This window comes from Triticum urartu, chromosome 2A, assembly GCF_056163025.1.
Source record: "Triticum urartu cultivar PI428250 chromosome 2A, HENAU_Tu73, whole genome shotgun sequence".
NCBI classification, from domain to species: domain Eukaryota; kingdom Viridiplantae; phylum Streptophyta; class Magnoliopsida; order Poales; family Poaceae; genus Triticum; species Triticum urartu.
In genome coordinates, this window is record NC_141874.1 from 306,064,710 (window position 1) to 306,091,207 (window position 26,498).

The 26,498-nt window shown below is 49.6% G+C and overlaps 1 long non-coding RNA gene across 1 annotated transcript; it reads left to right on the top strand.

Annotated features, from left to right (window-relative positions):
* The first annotated feature begins 311 nt into the window (after window positions 1-311).
* Window positions 312-6,717, top strand: LOC147984914 (uncharacterized). Its single transcript, XR_015615083.1, has 3 exons — window positions 312-547; window positions 719-854; window positions 6,453-6,717. It is a non-coding gene; the product is annotated as an uncharacterized LOC147984914 (long non-coding RNA).
* The last annotated feature ends 19,781 nt before the right edge of the window (window positions 6,718-26,498 follow it).

Consider the following 26,498-nt stretch of genomic DNA (forward strand, 5'->3'; position numbering starts at 1 on the left):
TAAGTATTTTGGACTGGAAAATGTCCACTATGTTGTATGTAACACTATTTGTTTTTGTGAGTGTCCTGGTGTTTTTTATAAAATGATTGGATTTTTTTGAGCCAAAATCATTTCTGTAAAAGAAACTGGACTAAAGCCTAAACCTCGCTCACCCACATTACAGTGCAGCAGCAGCTAGCAGGCCGGCCCACTTCAGCATAGCGCAGTGAGCAGCCTCGCACGCACGTCAGCGTGACGTCAGCATCATCCCCCGGCTATCTGTCTCTCTACTCCTCGTCTGTCTATGACGCGTAGGCCCCACTCACCTTCTCCTACCTCTATCCGATCTCCTGCTCATGTACGCCACCGCTCTTTGCGTTTCTCACAGCCGCGCCCGATCTCTCCGATCCCCACGAGGTTCTCATGTGTATGGACCACCCCGGGACCCCCTCGCTCTCTTCTTCTGATACCTTGCCTTGCCTCACGGGTCAGAGCTCGAAATCGAGCGAAGCAAGCCCAGTGAGCTCCGCCGTCCTGAGTAGTGCCGACGTGAAATTCTCCCGCCTCGGTAAGCCTCGTTCCTCGCCGAGACTTTCTATGTATTCGCAGATACCTCATGCACCTCTACCCCCTTTGGTTTTTCCCAAGACCGCACCAAATTGAGCTCCCCAGCAAAACCAATCTCGCCAGAGCATACCATCGCCGCCGCATGTTCATTCGCCCACCATCGTCTCTACAGGACACACCGGAACTCCCTGAGGACACCAAAGGACTCCCCATGAACCTCCTCGTCTTCCAGCATCTTCATCGATCACCTGTGGCCACTAGGAGTAACATCATCGCCGATCAGGCCCATCGTCGTCTCCTCTGTTCTGGTGAGGAATACCCTACTGATTCGAACCCTAGTTTCAAAAGAACATCAGCCATCCATTGTGACTTAATCCAACGGCTCAGAATGCTTCTTCACTAAACCGGTATCCTCCACTCAGAGCATGCCACATGGCGCGATAATAGCAGTTGCGATAGCAGCTCAATTCGCTAACATGGCAGCAATTTCAGCATATCAAAAACATTGCCACGGTAGCAGTTTTTCACAGATTCACACCAAATTTCATTATACTACATATTGAGATCCATGAAGGAAATACGCCCTAGCGGCAATAATAAAGTTGTTATTTATATTTCCTTATATCATGATAAATGTTTGTTATTCATGCTAGAATTGTATTAACCGGAAACTTGATACATGTGTGAATACATAGACAAAACAAAGTGTCCCTAGTATGCCTCTACTTGACTAGCTCGTTAATCAAAGATGGTTAAGTTTCCTAACCATAGACATGTGTTGTCATTTGATGAACGAGATCACATAATTAGGAGAATGATGTGATGCACAAGACCCATCCATTAGCTTAGCATAATGATCGTTTAGTTTTATTGCTATTGCTTTTATTGATGACTTATACATGTTCCTCTGACTATGAGATTATGCAACTCCCGGATACCGGAGAAACACCTTGTGTACTATCAAACATCACAAGGTAACTGGGTGATTATAAAGATGCTCTACAGGTGTCTCCAATGGTGTTTGTTGAGTTGGCATACATCGATATTAGGATTTGTCACTCCGTGTATCGGAGAGGTATCTCTGGGCCCTCTTGATAATGCACATCACTATAAGCCTTGCAAGCAATGTGACTGATGAGTTAGTTACGGGATGATGCATTACGGAACGAGTAAAGAGACTTGCCGGTAACGAGATTGAACTAGGTATGAGGATACCGACGATCGAATCTCGGGCAAATAACGTACCGATGACAAAGGGAACAATGTATGTTGTTATGCGGTTTGACCGATAAAGATCTTTGTAGAATATGTAGGAACCAATATGAGCATCCAGGTTCCGTTATTAGTTATTGACAGGAGATGTGTCTCGGTCATGTCTACATAGTTCTCGAACCCGTAGGGTCCACACGCTTAACGTTCGATGACGATTTGTATTATGAGTTATGTGATTTGATGAACCGAAGTTTACTCGGAGTCCCGGATGACATCACGGACATGACGAGGAGTCTCAAAATGGTCAAGAGGTAAATATCAATATATTGGAAGGCTATATTCGGACATCAGAATGGTTCCAAGTGATTCGGGTATTTTTCGGAGTACTGGAGAGTTACAGGAATTCGCCGGGGGAAGTTAATGGGCCTTATTGGGCTTTAGTGTGGAGAGGGAAGAATGACCACGAGGTGGCGCACACCTCCCCCCTTCCCAAACTGAATTGGACAAGGGGTGGGGGTGTGGCCCCCCTTTCCTTCCCCCTCTCCCTCCTTTCCTTCTTTCCTACTCCGAAAGGAAAGGGAATCCTATTAGGACTTGGGAGTCCTAGTAGGATGTAATGCCCCGAGACCGTTGCGCTAGGTGTCTTCCAGTTATTCGCTGTTGTTGCGTTGTCATTTGTTTGTGTGTCATGCATTTCATATCATGTCATCATGTGCATCACATTTGCATACATGTTCGTCTTATGCATCCAAGCATTTTCCCCGCTGTACGTTTTGCAATCCGACACTCCTATGTCCTCCGGCGCCCTCCTTTTGCCTATTTTTGTGTGCGGGTGTTGAACGTTCTCGGATTGCACCGAGATTTGCCAAGCGGCCTTGGTTCACTACCGGTAGACCGCATGTCAAGTTTTGTGCCATTTGGAGTTCGTTTGATACTCCAACGGTTAACCGGGGACCCTTAAAGGCCTCGTGTGTGTTGCAGCCCAACACCCCTCCAAAGTGGCCCAAAACCCTTCCAACCCCCTCCATCCTCTCGGCCGTTCGATCACGATCGCGTGGCCGAAAACCGCACCTCATTTGGACTCTCCTAGCTCCCTCTACCTATATATTTGTGACTCCCCCCGAAATTTCGCAGTACAAACCCTAGTCCTCTTCCTCCTCGCGCCGCCGGACATTTCCACCCGGTGGCCGGACGTGTCCACCGCCCCGCAGCCACGCTGTCCGGCCACTCACAGCCCGCCACGTCAGCTCCGCTGCCGTCCTTGCCCTATCACGGCGCGCCACCTGTCCGTGCCGCCTCCCACCACCGTGCGGCCCTCGGGGCCCAGATCCGGCCCGCGCGAACCCGCGCGCCACTGCCGCCGCTCGCCCACCGCGGCCTACAGCCTTGCCGCCGCCACCACGCCTCCCGCCGGCCACCCGGACCTCGCCGGAGTCCGCGACCCCACCGCCTCATTGCCGGAACTCGCCAGCTCCGCCACCTCGCCGCACGCTCGCCTCCGCGTCAAGCGCCGTCTCCGCCGCGCAAGACGCCACCGCCCGTGCCACACCCCGTTGCCTGTGTCGCTCGCCCCGCGCGCCCGCACAACTCCGCCGCCGATGCGCCGCTTGCCGGTCCCGCCGCTGCTCCGCTAGCGCCGCCCGGCCGCCGCCTCCAGCGCTACCTCGCCATCGCATCCGCACGCCACCGCCTCCTGCGCGTCCCCGCTCCTTCCCGTCATCCTCGTCAGTGCCAGAGCCCGCCGGCCCTCGCCGAAGCTCCGCTCTGGCCGGATCCGGGGAAGGTGGATGAGATCCACCAACCCCGCGAACCAAACGTGCCCTCGTCGCCCGGATCCCATCGTCCCGGAGCCGCCCCATCGAATTTCCGGAGGGTATATGTTTCTCTAAGTCCCGGAGCTCTCTGTTATTTTCAGGACATGTTCATCGCAGCATAACTCCATGCATATATCTCCGATTTGTGCATATGATATATAGAAATGTTCATCTGGTTGAGCGCTTCATTTTGTGCCATTGTATCATGCTTGTTTGAGTCCATCTTGATGCCCTAATTGTTGTTGCAAGAGTGCTATAGAATGTTAGGTGCTAATTCTTATCAGTTTATGGGCATTTGTCATTTTTGCCATGATTATTGTGTGATGCATATTGGCATGAGCTCTACATGTGTTTTCTTATATGCCATGCCATCTTTACAGGGGTGTATGCCATGTATTTTTGTGATCAATGTGGTGACTAGCACAAGCATGCAAAGTAGCTCTCGTAATGTTGCTGATTTCAAAGACTTAGATTTTCACTAAGTCTTTGCTCTGCTGTTATTTTTATGCCATGTATTCATGTTGCTACAGAGAGATCCATGCTTCTTTTGAGTATATTCAGTAAGGATGATTTTGAGATATTATTATGCTCTATCAATCCATGCCCCTATTTGCATTTATGGAGTTCCCTAGCATGATTCAATCTTGCTCTACTGTTGCTATAAAATGTTCCTGGCAGATTGTTTATGTGTTAATCAATTTTTCCAAGGTTGTTGTAGTTGATCCATGCATGCTATGAGATTGTTCTTGCCATGTTTAGCTTCTTGAGCATGTCTTCTTGCTGGGATATGCTTAGTTTTTCATGCATTTCCTTGTGGTGAGTGCATCGAGCTCGCAAACATGCCTTCATAATTCTATTTATGCCATGTCCAGTTTTCTGCTAAGTCTGAATCTGTTAACGAGACTTGCTATGTTTACATGGGTGCCATCATATTTTCTGATACTTTTGGTCTTATGGTCAATAAGGGACTTTTGTTATATGCTTTGAGTAGATTCATGCCATGCCTTGTATTGCTATGTTCTGTTCCTGTAGCATGTTGATATCTTGCTCTAAACATTGCTTCCTGATGTTAATTCCTGACATGCAAGTATTTTCACCAAGTCCGAGATGCTGTTATCTTTTGCACTTTTGCCATGATTGTTTGAACCTGTTCTTGTGTGATTTAGCCATAGCTCAGTGTTCATATTTTGTCAAGCATCTTGAGTAGATCACTGACATGTGCTTTGTTGCTATGTTGGAGTGTAGTAGCTTAGTTTCTTGTTGCATTCTAGATGGCATCGTGTTGTTAATCGCAGAATTGTGCCATCCTTGTTTTGCTTGCCATTTGCAAACCGTGCATCCGATTCCGGTGATCTTTATATCGATTTCGACCAAAATCAACTCATCTTTCCAGCGGCGCACTTGGTTTGCCAAGTTGAGGCCTGGTTCAATCTTTTCCTTCTAGAGCTCGCATATGCATTGCAAATCACATCCTGCATGTCATGTTTTGCATCATGTTGCTTGCGCATTGCACCATGGTTGATTGTGGTTTCCTTTGCTTGTGTTCTTGCCTTGGGTAGAGCCGGGAGACGTGTTCGTGATCGAGGAACCCATTGAGTACGTTTACGAGGATCAAGCTTTCGTCAACTCGGAGAACTTTACAGGCAAGATGACCATACCCTCGAAATCACTTCTACCTTTGCTTGCTAGTTGCTCGCTCTATTGCTATGCTACGATAACTACCACTTGCTACATCATGCCTCCCATATTGCCATGTCAAGCCTCTAACCCACCTTGTCCTAGCAAACCGTTGTTTGGTTATGTTACCGCTTTGCTCAGCCCCTCTTATAGCGTTATTAGTTGCAGGTGAAGATGGAGTTTGTTCCTTCTTGGAACATGTATATTGTTGGGATATCACAATATATCTTGTTTACTTTAATGCACCTATATAATTGGTAAAGGGTGGAAGGCTCGGCCTTATGCCTGGTGTTTTGTTCCACTCTTGCCGCCCTAGTTTCCGTCATACCGGTGTTATGTTCCTTGATTTTGCGTTCCTTACACGGTTGGGTTATAATGGGAACCCCTTGACAGTTCGCCTTGAATAAAACTCCTCCAGCAAGGCCCAACCTTGGTTTTACATTTGCACTAACAACCTATCACCTTCCCTTGGGTTGTGCAGATTCAAGGGTCATCTTTATTTTAACCCCCCCCCCCCGGGCCAGTGCTTCTCTAAGTGTTGGTCCGAAACGGCCAGCCTGCGGGGCCACCTCGGGGAAACCTGCGGGGCCACCTGCGGGGCCATCCGGTGTTGCCCTAAGAACGAGATATGTGCAGCTCCTATCGGGATTGTCGGTGCATCAGGCGGTTTTGCCGGTCTTGTTTTACCATTGTCGAAATGTCTTGTAACCGGGATTCCGAGACTGATCGGGTGTTCCTGGGAGAAGGAATATCCTTCGTTGACCATGAGAGCTTGTGATGGGCTAAGTTGGGACACCCCTGTAGGGTTTTGTACTTTCGAAAGCCGTGCCCGCGGTTATGGGCAGATAGGAATTTGTTAATGTCCGGTTGTAGAGAACTTGACACTTAACTTAATTAAAATGCATCAATCGTGTGTGTAGCCGTGATGGTCTCTTTCTGGTGGAGTCCGAGAAGTGAACACGGTTCTTGTGTTATGCTTGAACGTAAGTAGTTTCAGGATCACTTCTTGATCACTTCTAGTTCACGACCGTGCTTTGCTTCTCTTCTCGCTCTCATTTGCGTAAGTTAGCCACCATATATGCTAGTGCTTGCTGCAGCTCCACCTCACTACCCCTTTTTCCTACCCATAAGCTCAAATAGTCTTGATCGCGAGGGTGTGAGATTGCTGAGTCCCCGTGACTCACATATTACTTCCAAAACCAGTTGCAGGTGCCGATGATAATCGTGCAGGTGACGCAACCCAGCTCAAGGAGGAGCACGATGAAGATCTTGTTCGTTGTGTTGTTTCGTTTCCAGTTGATCAGTAGTGGAGCCCAATCGGGGCGATCGGGGATCTAGCATTAGGGGTTGTCTTTCTTTATTTGGTTCCGTAGACGGACCTTGATTGTATTCTAGATGATGTAATGCTATATTTATGTATTGTGTGAAGTGGCGATTGTAAGCCAACTCTGTATCTCTTTCATATTCAGTACATGGGATGTGTAAAGATTACCCCTCTTGCGACATGCCTACTATGCGGTTATGCCTCTAAGTCGTACTCCGACAGTGGGAGATATAGCCGCATCGTGGGTGTTACATAGGACTCCCTACACTTGGCGCGCCCCAATGAGGGCCGGCCGCTCTCCCTCCCTCCTTTATATACATGGGCAGGGGGCACCCCAAAGGCACTCCAAGATTTTTCTTAGCCGTGTGCGGTGCCCCCCTCCATAGTTACACACCTCGGTCATATCGTCATAGTGCTTAGGCGAACCCTGCGCCGGTAACTTCATTATCACCATTGCCATGCCATCGTGCTGACGGAACTCTCCCTCGTCCTCAACTGGATCAAGAGCTCGAGGGACGTCATCGTGCTGAACATGTGCTGAACACGGAGGTGCCATACGTTCGGCACTTGGATTGGTTGGATCGTGAAGACGTTCGACTACATCAACCGCGTTACTAAACGCTTCCGCTTTCGGTCTATGAGGGTACGTGGACACACTCTCCCGTCTTGTTGCTATGCATCTCCTAGATAGATCTTGCGTGATTGTAGGTAAATTTTTTGAAATACTGCGTTCCCCAAGAGTGGCATCAGAGCCAGGTCTATGCATAGATGTTATATGCTTGAGTAGAACACAAAGAGTTGTGGGCGATAATATTCATACTACTTACCACCAACGTCTTACTTTGATTCGGCGGTATTGTTGGATGAAGTGGCCCGGACCGACATTACATGACCGCGTTCATGAGACTGGTTCTCCCGACATGCTTCGCACACAGGTGGCTGGCGGGTGTCTATTTCTCCAACTTTAGTTGAATCGAGTTTGACTATGGTCGGTCCTCGTTGAAGGTTAAATCAACACACTTGACGAAAAATCGTTGTGGTTTTGATGAGTAGGTAAGAACGGTTCTTGCTAGAAGCCAGTAGCAGCCGCGTAAAATTTGCAACAACAAAGTAGAGGACGTCTAACTTGTTTTTGCAGGGCATGTTGTGATGTGATATGGTCAAGACATGATGAGATATAAATTGTTGTATGAGATGATCATGTTTTGTGAAATTTATCAGCAACTGACAGGAACCTTATGGTTGTCGCTTTATTGTATGAAATGCAATCGCCATGTAATTGCTTTACTTTATCACTAAGAGGCCGTAGAACTCTAGAAGCCCACAGAGAAACAGATGAACTGGAAATCCCAGTCCCCTTACTAGATAAGGGACGAAGCACACCCGCTTTCCCTTAGAGGGATTGGGGGTGCTCTCCGCTTGTTTTCCGCCATTATAGGTGGCGAGTCCGGCTAGGACCGGGACCATATAAGCCTGAGGGAGAAATCCCTTGGCCTGAAGCGACACTAACTCGCTGTGCGGGACGGAGCAACTCTCCCAGTCTCCGGGTTTAGGACTGGAAGGGCGAGGGGAGGAGCTACGATGGCTGGCCATGTTGGAATGGACCTTTGCTGGAGGCGCTCTAATGATTACTCGCGGAGACGAGAAGGTGTGGTTTGGATCTGAATCCCCATCCCGTTAAATAGGCGGCTCGTTTATGCGGCTAGGGGTGTGGATGTAAAAACGCCCCGGCTTTTCGCATTCGTTTGACACGTGGAAGACGGCCATTATTGGGCGTGGAAGCCAAGGAGCGCTACATTACAAAAATCGGACATTATTCCTATAGGAACACAGAATTTGGAGAAGAACCCGCCTTGCAATGCCGAAGACAATCTGCGCGCCGGACTCGTCGTCATTGAAGCCTGGTTCGGGGGCTACTGAGGGAGTCCTGGATTAGGGGGTGTTCGGATAGCCGGACTATACCTTCAGCCGGACTCCAGGACTATGAAGATACAAGATTGAAGACTTCGTCCCGTGTCCGGATGGGACTTTCCTTGGCGTGGAAGGCAAGCTTGGCGATGCGGACATTCAAGATCTCCTACCATTGTAACCGACTCTGTGTAACCCTAACCCTATCCGGTGTATATATAAACCGGAGGGTTCTAGTCCGTAGGACAACTTCATCATACAACAATCATACCATAGGCTAGCTTCTAGGGTTTAGCCTCCTTGATCTTGTGGTAGATCTACTCTTGTACTACCCATATCATCAATATTAATCAAGCAGGAGTAGGGTTTTACCTCCATCGAGAGGGCCCGAACCTGGGTAAAAACATCGTGTCCCTTGTCTCCTGTTACCATCCGCCTAGACGCATAGTTCGGGACCCCCTACCCGAGATCCTCCAGTTTTGACACCGACATTGGTGCTTTCATTGAGAGTTCCTCTGTGTCGTCGCAATCAGGAAGGATGCCTCTTCCCGTCTTTAATGACGGCACCGTTGCTAAGGGAGCTTTGGCTGTCGGCCAAACTCTCCAGCTCGGCGGTTTTCTTATGACTGCCTGTTCGGCTGTTGCGCCGACGATGACCTCTCGGGTCATCAAAAGCAATCTTCACGTCAGCTCGGAACTCGCCGAGCAGTTAGATCCAATGAAGCTCTCTTCCGTAAACGAGCTCTTGGATCGCATCGCCGCCCTGGGGGTCACTACGGATTACAACCAGGTTGGGCTTAAACCCGATCTAAGAGCAATTAACTCTCCCCAGGCCACCCACCACGTCGCCGTGGTAGAGGCGCAGTGCAGCGACCCTTCATCTATTTTAAGGACTAGTTACGTCCAAATTCCTGACCCCTCCAAGCCGGATACCCGCGGAGGGGAGGATGTAACTTGAGACCTGAGCTTAAAATCAGGCAACGGGCTAGACTCATTGGACAACATCCAAGAATCCGGACCTTAGAGTTTGGAAGCTCTTCGGCCTCTGAATCTTAGATTGGGCGAGGTTTCAGAATCAACGCCACCCGCCCACCCGAACATAAGCGATCTTTTCCAAATCAGGCAAAATCCCGAGGAAACAGTACATCATTACTGGGCCAGATTCCTCCTGGTTATGAACGGGATAAAGGATTGCCGTGAGGGAGACGCAATATCAATCTTCTGCAGTAATTGCACGGACGAGAGAATCCTTAACGCCATAAGTCGTCGTGATATTACACGCTTCGCTGACTTGGCGTCAATAGTACAAAAGTACTGTGCGATGGAAAGTGCCTGGAAAACCGAATTAAAATTTTGGGATAATCCGGCCTTGAATAGAAATCCCGTCCGAACTAAGAGGGTGCATCATCATAAGACACCCGGGTTAAACACCAAAAAACCAAAACCCTCTACAGAGCATGGAACCGTACTGGAAAGATGGCTTGATGGACCCTGTAAAATTCACAGTACAGAGGACGCCACACCAACTCACAGCCTTAGAGCATGTTGAATACTCTGGCAGGTGGCCAAAATTGGCGAGGACCTCTTAATTTTGGAGGCCACAGAAAACCACCCCGGAGACACCAGTACCGTTCTCACAGTCTTCGAGACCTTCGCATCAAATAATATGCGAAAAAGAACACTCCGCAGCCTTGCCGAAGTCTATCAAGTAGCAACAATAAACCCATGGAGCGACACGGCTATTACCTTCAACGCAAGTGATGAACCTAAATTCCGAACAGCCCGAGCACCAGCCGCATTGGTCCTCAGTCCGATAGTGGACGGCTTTCGCCTCACCAAGGTACTCATGGATGGAGGCAGCGGATTGAACCTCATTTATGAGGAAACTCTTCAAAAAATGGGACTAGACTTGAGCCGCGTTGAGCGAAGCAACACAACCTTTAGAGGAATAATCCGCAGTCGGGAAGTGCGCTGCACAGGAAAAATCACACTAGATGTGGTGTTCGGCACGCTGGATAATTACAGATCCGAAGAGGTCACATTTCAGGTGGCCCCGTTCAGCAGCGGATATCACGCCCTACTAGGGCGGGAAGCATTTACAATTTTGCAAGCAATACCCCATTACGGGTACATGAAGCTCAAGATGCCCAGGCCGAACGGTATTATCACTCTCGCTAGTGATCCGGACATAGCACTCCGCGCCAAAAACAAGACAGCCGCATTAGCCCTGGAGGCACTATCCGAAGCCTTAGTAGCTGAGGAACTGACTGCGCTGCGCTCCACAGTTAACAGGGATGATGTGATACTCGACAAGAGATCCAAGTACACATCCTTTAAGCCAGCAGACGAAATAATCAAGTTCCAGGTCCATCCAATGGACCCCAATAAAACAGCATCCATCGGGGCACGATTAAACCCTGATATGGACGCCGCACTATGAGAATTTCTACGTGAAAATTGGGACATCTTCGCCTGGCACCCTTCAGACATGCCAGGAATCCCACGCAGGCTGGCCGAACACAGCTTAAATATCCTAAAAGGATTCAAACCTGTCAAACAAGCCCTTCGGCGTTTTTCCGAACACAAGAGATAGGCTATGGGAGAGGAGCTAGCCAAGCTATTGGAGGCCGGATTCATTAGAGACATTAAACATCCAGACTGGCTAGCAAACTTGGTGATGGTACCAAAGAAGGACAAATCCTGGCTCCTGTGTGTCGATTTTAAAGACCTTAACAAGGCTTGCCCAAAGGATCCCTTCCCCCTCCCCCGTATCGATCAAATTATCGATGCCACCGCAGGACACGATTCGTTGTGTTTGCTCGATGCATACTCCGGTTACCATCAAATTAAGTGGCAGAATCAGACAAAGCCGCAACAGCATTCATCACACCATACGGCCCATTCTGCTTCAACACAATGCCCTTCGGGCTGAAAAACGCCGGCGCAACATATCAGCGCATGATTCAGACATGTCTGGCAAACCAGATCGGCAAGACAGTGGAGGCGTACGTGGATGATGTGGTCGTCAAAACAAGACATGTCGAATCTCTAGTATACGACTAGAGGCTAACATTCGACAACCTCCGAAAATACGACATCAAGCTCAACCCGGAAAAATGCGTCTTCAGCGTTCCAGCCGGAAAGCTTTTGGGCTTCATTGTATCCGGTAGAGGAATTGAAGCAAATCCGGCCAAGATCCGAGCTTTGTCGCAGCTGGATATCCCAAAGGACCTCAAACAAATACAAAAATTAACCGGATGCGTGGTGGCTCTAAGCCGCTTTATCTCTCGCTTGGGAGAAAAGGCACTGCCCCTTTATCGCCTCCTTCGGCGCACCGAACACTTCGAGTGGACGGATGCTACCACGGCCGGACTTGATGAAATAAAATCCATATTGGCAACAAACCTAGTCTTGCCCGCGCCAAACACCGGCAAACCAATGCTATTGTACATTGCAGCAACCCATCAAGTTGTCAGCGCAGTACTCGTCGTCGAGCGGGAAACGGACGGACACAAACTCCCCCTTCAAAGGCCGATCTACTACGTGTCCACTATCCTCACTCCATGCAAATCACGGTACCCGCATTATCAAAAGATTGCATACGCGGTATTCATGGCATCCCGGAAGCTACGTCATTACTTTCAAGAGTGTTCCATAACAGTAGCCTCGGAAGTACCACTCAACGATATTATCAACAATCGTGACGCAACGGGTCGGATTGCAAAATGGGCCATCGAGCTCCTACCATTCGATATAACCTATAAGCTACGGCGAGCTATTAAATCACAAGTTTTGGCCGACTTCGTCGCAGAATGGACGGAGGCCGAGCTCCCTAAAGAGTACGGCACATATTCAAACTAGATCATGCATTTCGACGGCTCCAAAATGTTGGCCGGATTAGGGGCTGGCGTCGTCTTGACGTCCCCCACAGGAGACACAGTTCAATATGTGCTCCAGATCATGTACACGGACTCCAACAATGCAGCCGAATATGAGGCCCTCCTACATGGTCTCCAGATGGCAGTATCCATGGGCATTCAATGCCTAGAGGTACGCGGGGACTCAAACCTCGCGATATCCCAAATAAACGAAGACTTCGACGCCAAGGATCCAAAAATGGCAGCTTACTTCAACGCCATCCTAAAAATGTCAGCTCGGTTCGAAGGGTTGGAGTTTCATCATATAGCACGAGAAAACAATCAGGCAGCGGACGTCCTGGCACGCATTGGAGCAAAACGCGATGCAGTCCCCCCCAACATCTTTTTAGAAAGACTGTTCAAGCCATCCATAGCATGGGAGGGGGAACCCGCAGATAACAGCCCGGACCTAACCGCACCACTCGACGCCGAACAATCTGACATAATTGGAGGCCCTGCCACCGAAATTACACCTTCAGCCCACGTAATAATGGCGGTCATCGCCCATTGGACAGAACCGTTCCTAGCCTACCTTACTAGGCAGGAACTCCCAGAGGACCAAAACGAGGCACGCTGCATAGTGTGGCGATCGAAAGCCTATAAAGTCCACGAGGGAGAGCTTTATAAGACAAGCACTACCGGAGTCCTTCAAAGGTGCATCTCCGAAGAGGAAGGGCGGAACTTGCTGGCTGAAATTCATGCCGGACTCGGTGGCCACCACGCTGCAGCTCGGTCCCTTGTAAGAAAGGCTTTCCGTACGGGCTTTTACTGGCCGACGTCCCGAGCAGACGCTCAGGACTTGGTCCAACGATGCGTCAGTTGCCAGCTTTTTGCAAACCAAAGCCATATGCCACCCACCGCCCTCCGAACTATCCCCATCACTTGGCCCTTCGTGGTCTGGGGGCTTGACATGGTTGGACCCCTTAAAGGCGGAACCCACAAGAAAAAATACTTACTGGTCATGGTGGATAAGTTCACCAAATGGATAGAAGCTAAGCCTGTTAAGACGGCCGAATCCGGACCTGTGATAGACTTCATATCCGGGGTTGTACACCGTTACAGCATCCCCCACAGCATCATCACTGATAATGGCACAAACTTCACCTCCGACGAGGTAAAACTTTGGTGCAAAAACATGGGCATCAAGCTCAACTATGCTTCCGTCTATCACCCACAAACTAACGGCCAGGTCGAACGTGCAAATGGTCTTATCATGAGCGGCATTAAACCTAGACTAGTGCGGTCCCTCAAGGAATCTAACATGCACTGGGTAGAGGAGCTCGACTCCGTACTCTGGGGACTGCGGACCACGCCGAATCGCACCACCGGATACACACCATTCTTTATGGTGTACGGCGCAGAAGCAGTTCTGCCCTGCGACATTATTCATGACTCACCTCGAGTGCGCATGTACAAAGAAAGAGAAGCCGAGCTCGATCGGCAGGACAACTTGGATGCCTTGGAGGAGGAGCGTGACACGGAAAAAGCCCGTTTCGCATTTTATCAACAGCAAGCTCAAAGATATCAAAGCAGAGAAGTACAGGCCAAAAATTACAATGTTGGCGAACTAGTTCTATGCCTGCCGGATAAGAAAAAGGACAAACTCAAGCCCAAGTGGGAAGGTCCATTCATAATCGACCAAGTCCTGACTGGTGGAGCGTACCGCCTGCGAGATGCGTCGGATAACCGACTCGAGCCGAACCCATGGAACGCCGCCCGTCTTCGAAGATTCTATGCCTAGCGCCGGACTCTGTGTTTGTCTCCTTCCTCTGTCCATTTTTTACATTTTCTGTCTTACATTTATCTCCTTCCCCTCTTTTCTCTTATAGCCCTTAAAGGCTCATTAAGTGACGCGCTACCCGCGCTCATTAAACCTGGGGGCTTCTTTAATGGAAGCTTATTTATATGGGCTTCACGCCCAACACATGCGTCAAACTTCCACATGTACCTTTTCTTCACCATTATATGCATCGATATGACTTAAGTTTTGGCCAGGCTGGGTTGCCTGGCTCCTGTGCTTACCCCTACATTCCCAATTGTTCGGCTAGGCGGTAAAGGGAGCACCTCTGCGATTGTTACTGCCGGATCAGCCGGATGTGTACCTCAGACTGGGTGAAGCCGAAAGCTAGCGTTCTTAAGGGAATATTCGGTCGGTGAACTAAAAGACGACCTTTTTTACTTATTTATATACATGCCCCCAGATGATTTTCCCGCATTTGCAGTCCGGACATGCACTTTAGGGCATGCCTCCCAGAGAAAGGAACCCCTAACGGAACTATTCTCTCTGGAATATGTTTCTTACTAACCATGTAATATAACATAACTAGTTGGGCACTTGTCTAATAAAGCAATAATGACCCCTACGCCTGGTCTCCATGCATACCCCGGTTCGTACATAACCGGTAGGGTATTCGGACACACTCCAGACCGTCAGGTCCCGAGGTAGAAGCGAAAAGGTCGGCAATGACAAACGATATACAATCCGGCTAGAAGGCATTACACATGTCAATTAACAATTACATAGTCACTCTGACTGATTGTATTCCTCTTCTATACCATCTAACAGGCTGTCTAATTTACAGTCCTGTTGAGAATACTTTGCGGACAATTCTACTTGGACGTATACTAAGCTTACAGGGATCTCCTTCCCATCAGGCCCCACAGGTCCGACTTCGGCCATGTGGTTTGGGTCAGACCTCGTAAACCGGGTCTTCACCATGGCCCAGGCCTCCCTAGCACCTTGCCGGCAGGCCGATATCTTCCACAACCGGAAGCACCGCCGAGCTCCCTTAAGCTTCTCCGGAAGCTCTCCAAGGCCCTCGGGCATGGAGTGGGATGGCCATAAGGCTTGGGCAACGCCTCGCATTGCCTGCCGAACTCGCTCGTGCAGTTGCAATAGCTCGGGAAGAAGGTCACCCATAGAACCGGGCATCTCCTCTGCAGGATGACCTGTTAGCATACCTACAGACATTACTCTGTTAGTCGACTTCCTCGCCAAACCCTTTTTTCAAAAGATTCGCTTAAGCACTTACTAAATATGCCGCGTCGAAGCCGCTGATTCTCCTTAGTGGAGTCCAACAGCTGGCCACGAACATCTCTAAGTTCAACGTCCAGCTTGGTGTTGGCATCCTGAAGATCATTCTTCTCTCGCCTCACCTTTGTCAGCGTACTCTCACCGGCCTTTAGCCGGCGTAAGAGTTGTTATCTCTCCGGATCGAGTCCGCCGCCATCTACAATACGATTTGTCAGATTTGCACCCATGCCGCAAAATACTAATCTTTCGAAGTGTATCTTACTAGAGGGGGTCTCTTTGGGCTCCCCTGCCGCGGCTAGTGCGGCCTCCAGTTGGGCTTTGCACTCTTCCAGCTCCTGGGACAGTACGGTATTCTTCTCTGTAAGAACCTGCATAACAAATGATCCTTAAATCAGTTACTCTAACTGTTTCAAGTCTCGGGGGCTACTGGTATATATATATATATTTGACCAAAATTTTCTTACCCGTATGTCTTTTACATACTGCTCCGTGGCTCTGGCTAAACCATTTTGAGCGGCACGGAGGTACGCATCTCCCGAATTGAAGGCATCTAACGCCTCTTGGGAGAAACAAGCGTCGCGAAGAACTGTCCGGCGACGCCTGTGGTTCATGGCACTCTCCACCTCAGAATTCGTGGCAGAAAGCCTGTCCGTATCCTCTGTCGGAGGAGCGTCCGGTGCGTGCCTTGTGCTCGCCTCCGCTTCCGGGCCAGACGTTGGAGCCTGGCTGGTGGAGGCGCGATTGGCAACCTCTCCGGATATAGTCCGGCGAGGTTTCTTCGTCCTGAAGGTAGCACGGACGTTAATATGCCCTCAAGGAATAACACCAGGGAAAAAGAGGGTGCGCTATACCTTTGCGCCGGCATCTCAGTCCGGACCACATTCCTTTTTACCCCACGGGGCCCTGCGGCCCCTCGTTGGCTAGCCGCCGCAGGTCGGCCTCCCGCCTCGGAAATCTCCCTTGCAAAACGCGGTTGTCGTCAGAAAAACTGAAATACGTGAGAATGGAATCCTTCTCAAGGGGATGAGGCTCCGGTCTCTGTCACCTAGGAGGCCGGGATTAACCCTGGGTAATCAGCCGTAATGGCCACCAAGGTATTGTCCTTGCTTAGCTGATGGAACACCCCGTCAATAAGCTCCACCGATATGTCCGGATCCTCTTCGGAGTCCGGATCGAGGGACCGTTCTGGATCCCCGGGCTGTGGAGGACGGCCGTTTATATCCTTTACCTCCTGAAGCAGTTCCTGCGTTGAAGTCGTTAGACTATATATTTAATCATGGGAATATAAAACGAACGGGCAAGCACAATTGTCCACTTACCCAACTTGGAGGGTTGTACATAGTAAATCTGCCCTGCGGGTTGACGCGGCGGAATTCCTCCTCTTCTCCCTTGTACAAAGAGGATAAGATCTTTACTAGAGCGGCAACTGAGGCTGGCCCCTTACGACCGTAACGGGTGGCGTCATCCTCCCCGTTAAAATCCCACATGGGGTGGCCTCTATATTGAAGCGGCTACACCCCCCGCATGATGCATGTGGTCATGACTCCAATCATGGTTAGTCCGGAATGAGCCAATAGTCTTATCCGGCCCATCAGGTAAAGGACGTCTCTGTCGCTTTCTCTCTGAGAGCTCCGCGGACGCCAGCTCAAGCATTTCTTTAATGGAGCATTGCTGAACTCAGGGAGACCGACCCGGATAGGGTCCGATAGCGGGACATCATCTATATAAAACCATTCCGAAGGCCAGTCCTCGGACGCCTTCTTTGGTGTCCCGGATAGGTATCCGGTCCCGGCGATGCACCACACTTTGGCTCCGCCCACTTGATATATAGACCCCTCTTGAGAATGGGCACCAGGCAGAATATCCTCTTCCACAGCGCGAAATGAGCCTCAACACCCAAAAATAGCTCGCAAAGGGCGATGAAGCCCGCGATATGCAATATAGAGGCGGGCGTGAGATTGTGCAGCTGGAGGCCGTAGAACTCCAGAATCCCACAGAGAAACGGATGAACTGGAAATCCCAGTCCCCTTACTAGATAAGGGACGAAGCACACCCGCTCTCCCTTAGAGGGATTGGGGGTGCTCTCCGCTTGTTTTCCGCCATTATAGGTGGCGAGTCCGGCTAGGACCGGGACCATATAAGCCTGAGGGAGAAATCCCTTGGCCTGAAGCGACACTAACTCGCTGTGCGGGACGAAGCAACTCTCCCAGTCTCCGGGTTTAGGACTGAAGGGCGAGGGGAGGAGCTACGACGGCTGGCCATGTTGGAATGGACCTTTGCTGGAGGCGCTCTGATGATTACTCGCGGAGAGGAGAAGGTGTGGTTCGGATCTGAATCCCCATCCCGTTAAATAGGCGGCTCGTTTATGCGGCTAGGGGTGTGGATGTAAAAACGCCCCAGCTTTTCGCATTCGTTTTACACGTGGAAGACGGCCATTATTGGGCGTGGAAGCCAAGGAGCGCTACATTACAAAAATCGGACATTATTCCTACAGGAACACAGAATTTGGAGAAGAACCCGCCTTGCAATGCCGAAGACAATCTGCGCGCCGGACTCGTCGTAATTGAAGCCTGGTTCGGGGGCTACTGAGGGAGTCCTGGATTAGGGGGTGTTCAGATAGCCGGACTATACCTTCAGCCGGACTCCAGGACTATGAAGATACAAGATTGAAGACTTCATCCCGTGTTTGGATGGGACTTTCCTTGGTGTGGAAGGCAAGCTTGGCGATGCGGATATTCAAGATCTCCTACCATTGTAACCGACTCTGTGTAACCCTAACCCTATCCGGTGTCTATATAAACCGGAGGGTTCTAGTCCGTAGGACAACTTCATCATACAACAATCATACCATAGGCTAGCTTCTAGGGTTTAGCCTCCTTGATCTCGTGGTAGATCTACTCTTGTACTACCCATATCATCAATATTAATCAAGCAGGAGTAGGGTTTTACCTCCATCGAGAGGGCCCGAACCTGGGTAAAAACATCGTGTCCCTTGTCTCCTGTTACCATCCGCCTACAAAGATGGAGGAGAATGGCTCAACCAGTGAGCATGTGCTCAGAATGTCTGTGTACTACAATCGCTTGAATCAAGTGGGAGTTAATCTTCCAAGGTAGTGATTGACAAAGTTCTCTAGTCACTATCACCAAGTTACTGGAACTTCGTGATGAACTATAATATGCAAGGGATGGAAAAGAGAATTCCCGAGCTCTTCGCAATGCTAAAGGCTGCGGAGGTAGAAATCAAAAGGAACATCAATTGTTGATGGTTAACAAGACCACTAGTTTCAAGAAAAAGGGCAAATGGAAGAAGGGGAACTTCAAGAAGAATAGCAAGCAAGTTGCTACTCCCGGGAAGAAGCCCAAGTCTGGACCTAAGCCTGAAACTGAGTGCTTCTACTGCAAAGGGACTGGTCACTGGAAGCGGAACTGCCCAAGTAATTGGCGGATAAGAAGGATGGCAAAGTGAAAGGTATATTTGATATACATGTTCTTGATGTGTACTTTACTAGTAACCCCAGGGTATTTGATACCGGTTCAGTTGCTAAGATTAGTAACTCGAAACAGGAGTTTCGAAATGAAAAGAGACTAGTTGAGGGTGAGGCAACGATGTGTATTGGAAGTGATTCCATGGTTGATAAGATCACCATCGCATACTCCCTGTACCTTTGGGATTAGTATTGAACCTAAATAAATATTATTTCGTGTTTGCGTTGAGCATGAATATGATTGGATCATGTTTATTGCAATACGGTTATTCATTTAAGTCAGAGAATAATTGTTGTTCTGTTTCCATGAATAAAACCTTCAATGGTCATAAACCCAATGTGAATGGTTTGTTGAATCTCGATCGTGGTTATACACATATTCATAATATTGAAGCCAAAAGATGCAAAATTAATAATGATAGTGCAACTTATTTGTGGCACTGTCGTTTAGGTCAAGTTGGTGTAAAGTGCATGAAGAAACTTCATGCTGATGGGCTTTTGGAATCACTTGATACTTTCGAACCATGCCTCGTGGGCAAGATGACTAAGACTCCGTTCTCCGGAACAATGGAGTGATCAACTGACTTATTGGAAATAATACATACTGATGTATGCGGTCCGATGAGTGTTGACGCTCGCGATGAGTATCTTTATTTTCTGACCTTCACAGATGATTTGAGCAGATATGGGTATATCTACTTAATGAAACGCAAGTCTGAAACATTTGAAAAGTTCAAAGAAATTCAGAGTGAAGTTGAGAATCATCATAACAAGAAAATAAAGTTTCTACGATCTGATCACAGAGGCAAATATTTGAGTTATGAGTTTGGCCTTCATTTAAAAATAATGTGGAATAGTTTCACAACTCATGCCACTTGGAGCACCACAGAGTAATGGTGTGTCGAACATCGTAACCATACTTTATTAGATATGGTGCGATCTATGATATCTCTTACCAATGACCCACTATCGTTTTGGGCTTATGCATTAGAGACAGCTGCATTCACGTTAAATAGGGCGTCATCTAAATCCGTTGAGACGACACCATATGAACTGTGGTTTGGCAAGAAACCCATGTTTTCGTTTCCTAAAGTTTGGGGCTACGATGCTTATGTGAAAAAGCTTTAACCTGATAAGCTCAAACCCAAATCAGAGAAATGTGTCTTCATAGGATACCCAAAGGAGAGTGTTGGGTACATCTTCTATCACAGATCTGAAGGCAAGATATTCGTTGCTAAGAATGGATCCTTTTTAGAGAAGGAGTTTCTCTCGAAAGAAGTGAATGGGAGGAAAGTAGAACTTGATGTGGTAATTTTACCTTCTCCCAAATTAGAAAGTAGTTCATCATAGAAATTAGTTCCAATGATTCCTACACCAATTAGTGAGGAAGCTAATAATGATGATCATGAAACTTCTGATCAAGTTACTACCAAACCTCGTAGGTCAACCAGAGTCAGATCCACACCAGAGTGGTACGGTAATCCTTTTCTGGAGGTCATGTTGCTTGACCATGATGAACCTACGAACTATGAGGAAGCGATGATGAGCCCAGATTCCGCGAAATGGCTTGAGGCCATGAAATCTGAGATGGGATCCATGTATGAGAACAAAGTGTGGACTTTGGTTGACTTTCCCGATGATCGGCAAGCCATAGAGAATAAATGGATCTTCAAGAAGAATAGTGACGCTAACAGTAATATTACTATCTACAAAGCTCGACTTGTTGCGAGAGGTTTTCGACAAGTTCAAGGAGTTAACTATGATGAGACCTCACCTGTAGCGATGCTTAAGTCTTTTCGAATCATGTTAGCAATTGCCGCATTTCATGATTATGAAATTTGGCAAATGGATGTCAAAACTACATTCCTTAATGGATATCTTAAAGAAGAGTTGTATATGATGCAACCTGAAGGTTTTTGTCGATCCTAAACGTGCTAACAAAGTGTGCAAGCTCCGGTGATCCATTTATGGACTGGTGCAAGCCTCTTGGAGTTGGAATATATGCTTTGATAGTCTGATCAAAGCATATAGTTTTATACAAACTTGCGGTGAAGCATGTATTTACAAGAAAGTGAGTGGGAGCACTATAGCCTTTCTGATAAGTACATGTGAGTGACATATTGTTGATCCGAAATGATGTATAATTTTCTGGAAAGCATAAAGGAGTGTTTGAAAGGAGTTTTTCAAAGAAGACCTCGGTGAAGTTTCTTACACATTGAGCATCAAGTTCTATAGAGATAGATCAAGACGCTTGATAAGATTTTTCAACGAGTACATACCTTGACAAGATTTTGAAGTAGTTCAAAATGGAACAGTCAAAGAAGGAGTTCTTGCATGTGTTGCAAGGTGTGAAGTTGAGTAAAGACTCAAAACCCGACCACGGCAGAAAATAGAAAGAGAATGAAAAGTCATTCCCTATGCCTCAAGGCATAGGTTCTATAAAGTATGCTATGCTGTGTACCAGACCTATTGTGTACCTCACCATGAGTTTGGCAAGAGGGTACAAAAGTGATCCAGGAGTGGATCACTGGACAGCGGTCAAAGTTATCCTGAGTGGAATAAGGAAATATTTCTCGGTTATGGAGGTGATAAAGAGTTCATCGTAAAGAGTTATGTCGATGCAAGCTTTTACACCGATCCGGATGACTCTGAGTCTCAATCTGGATACATATTGAAAGTGTAGTAACTAGCTAGAGTATCTCCATGCAGAGCATTGTAGACATAGAAAATTTGCAAAATACGTACGACTCTGAATGTGAGAGACCCATTGACTAAGCTTCTCTCAGAATAAAAATATGATCACACCTTAGTACTCTTTTGGTGTTAATCACATAGCGATGTGAACTAGATTTTTGACTCTAGTAAAACCCTTTGGGTATTAGTCACATGGCGATGTGAACTAATCACATAAAGATGTGAACTATTGGTGTTAAATCACATGACAATGTGAACTAGATTATTGACTCTAGTGCAAGTGGGAGACTGAAGGAAATATGCCCTAGAGGCAATAATAAAGTTGTTATTTATATTTCCTTATATCATGATAAATGTTTATTATTCGTGCTAGAATTGTATTAACCGGAAACTTGATACATGTGTGAATACATAGACAAAAAAGTGTCCGTAGTATGCCTCTACTTGACTAGCTCGTTAATCAAAGATGGTTAAGTTTCCTAACCATAGACATGTGTTGTCATTTGATGAACGGGATCACATCATTAGGAGAATGATGTGATGGACAAGACCCATCCGTTATCTTAGCATAATGATCGTTTAGTTTTATTGCTATTGCTTTATTCATGAATTATACATGTTCCTCTAACTATGAGATTATGCAACTCCCGAATACCGGAGGAACACCTTGTGTACTATAAAATGTCACAACATAACTGGGTGATTATAAAGATGCTCTACATGTGTCTCCGATGATGTTTGTTGAGTTGGCATAGATCGAGATTAGGATTTGTCACTCCGTGTATCGGAGAGGTATCTCTGGGCCCTCTCGGTAATGCACATCACTATAAGCCTTGCAAGCAATATGACTAATGAGTTAGTTACGGCATGATGCATGACGGAACGAATAAAGGGACTTTTCGGTAATGAGATTGTTGGTGTACAAAAGTAGGGCTCTTCTTTTGACCCCTTTACTTGTGCACAGGCAGTCAGAGCTGCGCGCCACGGCCGCGCTTAGTAGGGCAGAGGAGGGAAGCGGAGAGAAGTCGAAACACAAGACAACCAAGGCAATGCCAAGACCAGAAGTGCAGGAGAGCAAGAGGGCAAAGTGGACTCCCTCGGCAACATCATTGCCGAGACAGCCTCCGCAGCCCCGGCAAGGGCCTTGCCGGGGCAACTTGCCCGATGCCAGCGGAGTGAGCCACCCTTGAGCCCATAGGCTCCAAGCCAACCAACTACATTGGAACCAAGGCTCGGGAGGTGCCTCTGTGGTGGCATGCAAATCTTCGTCAAGATCATAAACATGTGAGATCAGATGAAGACCAGAAGACGGCGACCCTCGGCGGGATCCTAGCCGAGGAAATCCACAAGACCCCCGGCAAGACCCTTGCCGGGGACAACGGCAATGCCATAGCAGCCCCCTTGCCGGGGCCCTGGCAAGACCCTTGCCGAGGGCATCAACAGGACCACTTCGAGGCCCGCTCCAGCCAAGACTCCACAACCGTCCCCAAGCAGCTGCTAGCTCAACCAGGTGGGCAGGCACCTGCGTGGCGACGGGCGGCCTCTACACCGACTCAGCAAGCACGTGTGTGGCGGCATGCGACCCTTCATGAAGGCTCCACCACCGCGCCATCACAGCAGCCAACTAACGTGGCGCCATGATGCCTCATTAGCTCGGATGCGTGTCGAGGCCAGGCGAGGTGGCGATAGCTGGGACGTGCTTCCCTGGCGTCCCCGATAAAGCAAGGAGGGTACGTCGACAGTGCATTAAATGTGTTTGTCCGACGGTCCCAGAGGATAGGCTTGTCAACTGTAGACCTTTCCACCTCCTGTGTGCCACTGTGGCAACCCCTTTTTCCTATAAAAGGAGGCCCGAGGTGACCAGGAGGGGGATTCGGCTCTTTTGGGCAAAGTTGCACCCCGTAGCTAGCTCAAGAACACAAGAACACTCGAATACATCCACCAAAGCAGGACTAGGGTATTACACATCTTTGTGGCCCGAACCTGGGTAAACGATATGTGTGCTTCCTATCAGACCCGCTCTTCGCACAACCTCACACCCGCCAACCATAGAAGGGATCCCAGTGACCCCATAGGTGTCGTTTCCACTGACTTCTCTGGCGCGCCAGGTAGGGCGCGCAATTGTGAGAATCTGGTCTGGTCGGGGCAGCGACTTCATTATGGCTATCGTTCCAAGGAAGAAGAAGACCGAGCTTGGCGGCACCATCTGCGGATGCGGTGGACGCCCGTGCAACGAAAGAAAAGCTAAGTCATGCGAAACTTTAAACAATTTCTTTTTATATATAAGGTTATTATCCTCAAAGGTCCTACCCTGTGTATGGAAAACTTGCAATGCCCTTGTTCTGTTTCGAGTCTGCTCAACAGCTCAAGCGGCCGCGTCGAGAGTGGCAGGGTAGCCTTCTGCAATTGGCAACGCTCTCGATTCTGACTCGAGTCAAGCTCGACAGTTCGAGCGGCTGCGTTGAGAGCGGTAAGGTGGCTCTCCTGGCAGCAAGCACACCCAGTAGGCTATTAGGATCCGTCCTCAAGGCGCCGTGCCCTGGGTTACACGCTGGCAAGCCTACCAAGTTTAACGTAGGGTGGACATACAAAGGGGGATCAAATAGGACAATAACATGCATCGTTTTCAAAAGTACTGTAGAAGTTATATTACATCAATTGTTGCAGTGGTTCTAATTAAAGATATAAATTGTCTTGGCCACAAACCTGCAGCGGCAATGAGAAACGGGGTGCCTAATCCCGGCGCTGGCCCTCCACCCTCTCGATTCTGCTGATGCGGCTGATGATGGGCATGATACGCTCCTTGAGCATCGTGAGGTCCACATCCTCCGGCAAGCTCTCTAGTGCAACGTTGAAGTCGAGGTTGGGGTTCCAGTGAGCCACCTTGGTAAGAACCTTGTTAATGGCACCCCGGCAAAGCCTCCGGGACTCATCGGCCAAGGAGTCCGCCCGGTTGGAGTGGAGCTACTCCAGGGCCCCGAGGACGCCCTCGAAGAAGATGGTCAGCTTGGCATTGGGGCTCGCGTTGCGCTCCGGGGTATACCTCGCGTTTGGCATCCCCATGGTAGCCATCTGCGCGGTGATCCTGCTGGCGACGGCTTCGAGGCGCCCGATCCAGCGGTTCTTGCCTTCCACGAAATCCTTGTGGTTGGCGGCTTCGTTCTTCCACAGCTGCCCCTCATCCTCCAGATCCTTGGCCATGGTCTCCTCACGGGTTTTGGCCTCTGAGAGCATGCCCTCGAGACCCTCCAGCTTTAGCTTGAGGTCTTTGATGGAGTTTTTGGCCTGGGAAAGCTGCCCGGCCTTGTCGAGGACTGCACCCTAGGCCTCAACCAGGGCACCGTTGAGCGTGTCCTTCTCCTTGGACAGCTTCAGGACTTGATCCTTCAGCTCATCCCGCTCCACCTCCAGCTCCTTCGCCTTGCTGGCATGAACCAGATCCTGGGCATCGAGTGCATCCCTGTGCCTCTGCTCTAGCTCCTGGGTCTGCTGCACGACGAGCTTCTCCACCTCCTCATCCTTGCCGCGGAGCGTTGCGGCAAGCTTCTCCTCACGCGCGGCAAGGTCCTCCTCCTGGGAGTTCAGCGCGGCCTGATGCTGCGCTCGAGTGGCATCAGCTGCGGCAGCCATGTTCTTCAGCGTCTCCTGGGCCTTCTTGATGTCGGCCCGCTCCATGGTGAGCTCCACCTCGCACTTGGCCAGCTCGCCCCGGGCGGCCTCCAGTTCCTCATAGGTTTGGCGGTACCAAGATTGCGCCTCGGCGGCGCGTCCCTTGAGGTTCGCCTCCACCTTGTCCACCGTTGTCATCCTGGACTTGGCCTTGTCCAGGCGGGCGCGGTGGAGCGCCTGGAGCTTCCGAAAGCTGGCACCCATGGCCTGGAGAAGCCGCTCCTCTTGAGAACCGTCGCCACCGGCGCTTGGCTCGTCGACGACCTTGAGCCTGGCGGCGGTAAGCACCTCATCATCGAACACCTCTCCCTCGATGGGCGCCCTAGAGCTCGACGATCCTGGAAGGTGGACGAAAAGATCGTCGCTCACCTTTAGATACCTGCCGGAGCTAGAGGCAGCGGAGGAGGAAGGCTGGTCATCGACCACCTCCTCCTCGGCAGCGGACTTGCCGGCCTCCCCGGCAGGCCCCTTGCTGGCCTCCTCGGCAGTAGCCTTGCTGGGCTCCCCGCCAGGCTCCTTGGCGGTGTCCTCGGCAGCGCCCCTGGCAGCATCCTCGGCGGTGATCTTCTCGGCCTCCGCCTTGGCGGCCTAGGATACATCCTCGATGACGATGTCTATGTCCTCCTGGCCCGCCGACGGAGGATCTGTATATCGAGAAGGGGATGAAGAGAAGCCAAGACCAAGATTCAGAAATAAGAGAAAAGAAAAGGGACAGAAGGCGAGTGGCTTACCCGTGCCGGCCTGGGAAGAAGAGCCCCCCTCCCCGCCAGCATCCGGCGTCGAGGTGTGGCCACTAGTGCCAAAGCTTGCCTCCTCGTCCTCCGTGTGCATGGGCTCGGTGGTTGGCGCCCTTGCCAGGGACACCCCTCGGGGCGGCGTGGTTGACGGAGGCCGCGTGTTGGGGGTAGCCCTCAGTGGCTCCTGCTGCTGCTATTCTCCTCCTGCGATCACGACAAGGTTAGTACCAAGAATCGTACCCCCGATGCGGGTTGACTAGGGGCGGGTGATGAGCTTACGCTTGGGGTTGCTTCGGGGGCTACTGTCCGGGCTACTCACCACCACCAGCGGTGTACCGGAAGTGCCTGTCGGGGGCTGGCCACCAGCCGAAGACCCCTCTTCACCCTCTGGGCCAGTGTCTTTGTATCCCTGCCAAGATGAAGACAAGTCAAGAAAAGAAGCACGGTCTGGAGGGACGAAGATGACAAAAGTCAAGGCACT